This window comes from Pongo pygmaeus, chromosome 7 (genome assembly GCF_028885625.2).
Source record: "Pongo pygmaeus isolate AG05252 chromosome 7, NHGRI_mPonPyg2-v2.0_pri, whole genome shotgun sequence".
NCBI lineage: Eukaryota > Metazoa > Chordata > Mammalia > Primates > Hominidae > Pongo > Pongo pygmaeus.
Window position 1 is genome coordinate 42,458,806 of NC_072380.2, and position 6,145 is coordinate 42,464,950.

The window sequence follows — 6,145 nt, forward strand, 5'->3', positions numbered from 1 at the left end:
TTTCTTCCTTGCACTTAAGAGCGATCACTGGAAAAACAGACTTATTCTCTTTCTGTGGATGTTGCGAAGAAACATGTGGCCTCAATTTTTTTTTTTTTGAGACGGAGTCTGGGTCTGTCGCCCAGGTTGGAGTACAATGGCATGATCTTGTCTCACTGCAACCTCCACCTCCTGGGTTCAAGCAATTCTCCTGCCTCAGCTTCCTGAGTAGCTAGGATTACAGGAATGTGCCACCATGCCCGGCTAATTTTTGTATTTTTAGTAGACGGGGTTTTGCCATGTTGGCCAGGCTGGTCTCAAACTCCTGACCTCAAGTGATCCTCCCGCCTCAGTCTCCCAAAGTGCTGGAATTACAGGCCTAGCTTCAACTTTTATCAGGAGTCATTCTGCCCAAAACACCTCCAAGGCCCACTGGACTTCACCAGCTAGCCTAATCAAGGTTTAAGCATTTGTTTTAATGTTAAGCCAATTTGTGTTCGATCTTCTCTCACTAGGAGCAAAAATGTCTCTAATTTATATAATAATTACACCTTCACATTAAGACATTATTGAAGCATTCTACTATGAATCTACTACTGAGAAAGCACTCCTGCTTCTATTTATTTATTTATTTATTTATTTTGAGATGGAGTTTCGCTCTTGTTGCCCAGGCTGGAGTGCAATGGCGCGGTCTTGGCTCACGGCAACCTCCGCCTCCCGGGTTCAAGCGATTCTCCTGTCTCAGCCTCCTGCATAGCTGGGATTACAAGCATGCGCCACTATGCCCAGCTAATTTTGTACTTTTAATAGAGATGGGGTTTCTCCATGTTGGTCAGGCTGGTCTCAAACTCCCGACTTCAGTTGATCTGCCCGCCTCAGCCTCCCAAAGTGCTGGGATTACAGGTGTGAGCCACCGTGCCCGGTCGAGCATGCCTGCTTCTTAGTGAGTTTGGAAAGTTTCGCAAGAACTACTTGGCTTGCATATTAATGAAATGAGCATTAGCAGATTTCCCACTATGGTTTCAAGTATATGTGAGACTCATTGTGTGGCAAATACTGCTAGTTGCCCACCCAATATCTGCTTTCTCCTTCTTCCTTACTAACAAAACTCAATTACGTTATGGATAGCAAAATGTGCCCTTGAGATGACATACTCCCGTTTCTCCTGTATCTATGGAGAAGATCTTACATCAGTGAGGTGTATGCAGAAGTAATTGGGTAGGACTTGCAGGGAAATTCTTCAAAAGGAGGGCAGACCCTGATAGGCCCCCTTTCGCTTCTTGTACCTTCTTGCTTTCTGGAATGTGGATGTAAGGTTTGGAACTCCAGGAGCCATTTGGACAATGAAGCAACCTTGCGAATGGAAGTCACATGTTAAAGATGTGGACCAGAAAGAAAGAAATGACCTGGGAACTTGATGATTGTGGAGTTGCCACCCCAGTTGTGAGCTCCCTGCCTCTGAGTTTCCATTACATGAAAAAGAATAAACCTGGCCAGGCACAGAGGCTTACGCCTGTAATCCCAGCCCTTTAGGAGGCCGAAGCAGGTGGATCACCTGAGGTCAGGAGTTCGAGACCAGCCTGGCCAACATGGTGAAACCCTGTCTTTACTAAAAATACAAAAATTAGCCAGGCACCTGTAGTCCCATCTACTCGGGAGGCTGAGGCAGGGGAGTCACTTAAACCCAGGAGACAGAGGTTACAGTGAGGCGAGATCACACCACTGCACTTCAGTCTGGGCAACAGAGTGAGACTCAGTCTCAAAAAAAAAAAAAAAAAAAAAGAAAAAAGAAAAAGAAAAAGAATAAACCTGTATCTTGTCTGATCCACGTTTTGATTTTCCATTGTGTGTGCCAACAAAATCTAATCCCAATTAATGTGTGGTGTGCCACAGTTAAGAACAAAAACTCTGGAGTCAGATCTGAAATAGAGATCTTACTGTGCAACTACTTAACTGTGTAACCTTGGGCAAATTAATGAACTTCTCTAAGCCTCAGCTCATCATCTATAACAAGGATCGTGGATGGTACCGACATGGTGGGACCGTTGTAAGGATTAAGTGAGATAACACATGAAAAATGCTTAGTGCAGTGCCTGGCGCAGACATTCAGCACGTATCAGTGGTATATCTGTTGTTTCCAAACAAATATAGAGGCTAGCTAAAGGCGGCACAGATATTATAGAGAGAAGCAAAGAAGAAGTTGGTGGTCTCTAATCTAAACTAAGCCCTTGGCACCCATGTTACCGTACCTGTGTATCTTTTGTCATCCAGCTCTCATTCCTCACACTCCCAACACTTTCTCTCCAGACTTGCGCCTACACTCAAGATTCCTACTCCTCTTAGTATATGACACTGCCTCCCACTTCACAGAAAAAAATGGAATTATCAGGAGTGAAACCCCTGAATGTCCTGCCCCCACACCAACTAACTTCCTCCCAAGGCATTTCTTCTGCCCAAAGCTAATCCTTCCATCTGTGCTTTCGTGGCGGTTCCTCCCATCAACTCAGAGATGTAGACTCATCGTACCCTACCTTGCCCTCGTGTCCCAGCTTACAGACGTGCTCGCACCTCTGCTATCTTACAAAAATCAAGACAAGACACAATACTGTCCCTCTTTGAGACGTAGTACTGTAAGGATTGATCCTTCTTTCTCCTGCCCCTCCTAGCCAACCTCTTTATTAAGAGAAAGTCTATATTCACTCTATCCACTGTCGGTAGCACAGGCCACTATTTACTAAATATTTACTCTGCACCAGATTATATATATACTCTTCAATCTTCAAATCAATAATACAAAGCAAGACTATCACTGTTTTGTGTGTGAATGAGGTACTTGAAGCTCAAAGAGATTGAAGTGTCTCATTCTGGTTCAAACAGCGAAAATGTGACAGAATCAAGATTGCAACTCTAGTCTCTCTGAATGCAGTTCATGTTATTTGCATTCTCTCAGTAGTTCCCAAAACTGCCAGGGCAACAAAATCATCTAGAGGTTGGATAAGGAAAAAAAAAAACAACAGATTCTTGGGTCTCACCCCAGAGCTACCAAATTATAGTCCCTTCACGAAGAGCCCAGGAATCTTAACCTTTGCAGCTTGTGGGTGGATCTGATAAAGTCCCACTGACATAGGGCTTCCCCATGCTGCCTCTCACCCTTGCACTCCTCACTTCATCCCAGTTTGGCTTCTAGTTTCACTCTTCAAACCAGATTACCTTCCCGAGACCTCCCATGGCCGGATTCACCAGGCATTCTCCAGTCTTTGTCTTGCTTGACTTGTTAACAGTGTTTAACAAGCTGACTAATTTCTACCTTTCTTTGGTTTCCAGAATACCATGCTCTACTCTTGGATTTCCTCCTTTCTTTTTGATCTTTCCTACTCTTTGTCTTTCAGCCACCTCCTAAATGTTGGTACCCCCACCTTGGTTTCTAACTTCCTTCTCTTCTCACTTCAAACACCATGCTTGGGTGATCTCATCCACTCCCATGGATCTAATTACTATTTGTATATTAATGACTCCCAAACTGGTATTTCTAGCTTCTCTCATGACCACTGGATCTATTAGTTTGTATATGAGGAATTGCCAGTTGAATATCACTTAGATCCCCTAACTCTACAGGTTCATAATGGAATTCATGATCTTCCTGCTCCCAGGTCTGGCTCCACAGGTGCATTAGATGGCTCAGGCTGCCAGAACAAACTGCCATGGACTCAGTGGCTTAAATAATAGAAATTTATTTTCTCACAGTTCTGGAGACTGGAAGTCTGAGATCAGGGTGTCTGCATGTTCTGGTGAGGGCTCTCTTCCTGGCTTGCAGACAGCTGCCTTCTCATGTATGCTCACATGGCCTTTCCTCGATGCATGCTCATTGAGAAGGTGTAGTTTACTGTCTCTCCCTCTCTTCATTTTTTTTTTTTTTTTTTTTTTGAGATGGAGTCTCACTCTGTCATCCAAGCTGGAGTGCAGTGGCATGATCTCAACTCACTGCAACCTCTGCCTCCTGTGTTAAAGCAGTTCTCTCCTGCCTCAGCCTCCTGAGTAGCTGGGATTACAAGCGTGTGCCACCACGCCTGGCTAATTTTTGTATTTTTAGTAGAGACGGGGTTTCACCATGTTGGCCAGGCTGGTCTCGAACTCCTGACCTCAAGTGATCCACCTGCCTCAGCCTCCCAAAGTGCTGGGATTACAGGTGTGAGCCACTGAGCCCGGTCTCTCTCTCTTCTTATAGGGACACAAGTCTTATTGGATTAGGATCTACCCTTATGACCTCATTTCACCTTAATTACCTCCTAAAAGCCCTATCTCCAAACACAGTCACATGGAGAATTAGGGTTTCAACATAAGAATTCTAGGGGAACACAAATATGCAGAACATAGCAACAGCTGTGCAACAGTGTAGCCACACTGCATGGTTGTTGAGTCACACCCTGTGCTCAGAAAGTCCCCATGCCTGACGTTTGATGCCCTTTGATGGCTGTTTTGAAATGCTTAATAATGTTATCTTTGAGTGTGTGTTTTGTCAGTGAAGTCCTATGGGACAATGGAGAGTGTGCTGGGTGCTTGGAGCTTCAGTTGACATACCATCCCTGTACCTCTGGGACAGGCTCTCAGCCCACTGCTCCTGCTGCCTGGCACCACAGTGCTCCCCTCCCCATCCCCTGTGACTGCTGCCACCTTCTGCACTCCCTGGGGTGGAGTCCTGGGCATGGGTTGGGCACATGTACACTGTGGTATCTCAGGGCAAGGCATAGCAGTGGCCATCCAGTCCCAGGCTGGAGGTGCCATGGCACATTCAGGGGGCAGTTAAACAAGGGAAAGCCTGTTGCCCACCACTATCCAGGCGCCTCGCATCGGCCTGGCACAGAAGTAGCAATACTCTTGACAGCCATTCATCTTCTGTGGGTTGGGACTACAGGCGACTGGGAAGGAGAGATGCCTGGCTTGACTTATACGAACATTGGTCCCTGGCTGGCAGAAGCTGGGAACCTGCTAGCCCTGTGCTCAATCGTGAGGTATGGGCCCCAGGAGTCTGTGAGGGTCTGACTCACCCTACGAATATCTGTGTCCAAGGGAGGACAACCTTAAATAGGAAGTGAAGACCACCATGACAAGCCAAAAGACAGCGGTCATGGAAGAAATGGAAAAGAGTTTTTCCTGCATTTTCAGCAAGGGATCTTTTAAAGAAAAACCTAAAAAAAATTTTTTTTAACAGACACAGGGTCTTACTATGTTGCCCAGGCTGGTCTTGAACTCCTGGGCTCAAGTGATCTTCCTACCTTGGCCTCCCAAAGTACTGGGATTACAGGCATAAGCCACCATGCCTGGCCTCAACAAGATCTTGCATCTTTATTTCGCATCGGACCATGTAAATTTCTGGTGGTGGCCCTGATCCTCCTTTTCTTTTTTCCTTCTCAATGATGCTACCCATCCAATCACTAACACCAAATCCACCAAAATGATCCTCGACATTCTCCTCTCTCCTATCCCCCTCCCTGCACCCAGAACTCTATAGTCTATTTTCTAGATATTTCTAACATCTTCATTTCCAAATGCCATGGGCTTAGTTCAGATAACAAAAAGAAATTTGGAATTATCCTGTTTTTGATTAAAACACCCAAAAGACTTCCCCCAACATGATATAGAAAAGAAAGAAAGAAACAACTGTTCATGCTTAGTTTGTCATTTGGGGTGACTGGTTGTGGGAATGACCTCAGATGGATGACTATGGAAGATATTGTCTAAGAAGACTGAATTCATAAGACCAGGGAGCACTTAGGACCCCTAAAGATCTGGCTCAGACATTAAAAAAAAATCAGCCAAGGGACACCAATAATTTTTTAACTAAAATATAATTTATAGAATAACTATGGTATTTTTAAGACCATCATTTATTAAAATTAATTACTAACTAAATCCCAAACTTTCCTTCCGCTGCTTGGGCCACTGAAGCTATCTTGGGCAGGACAGAAGGTTTAAAGTGGAGAAAGGTCACATGGCTGCCATGATCATTTGTGGGTGTTAAAGCGTCCTTTTCTGGGCCAACTGGCAACTGGCTTGTGGGTGTGTCTGGCTGGCATGAAGGTGTGGGAGTACACCCAAAAAGTCCCCTCAGGTAATCTTCCTAAAACATCACTGTCTCCACATCCCTTGCCTGCTGAACACCCTTCAG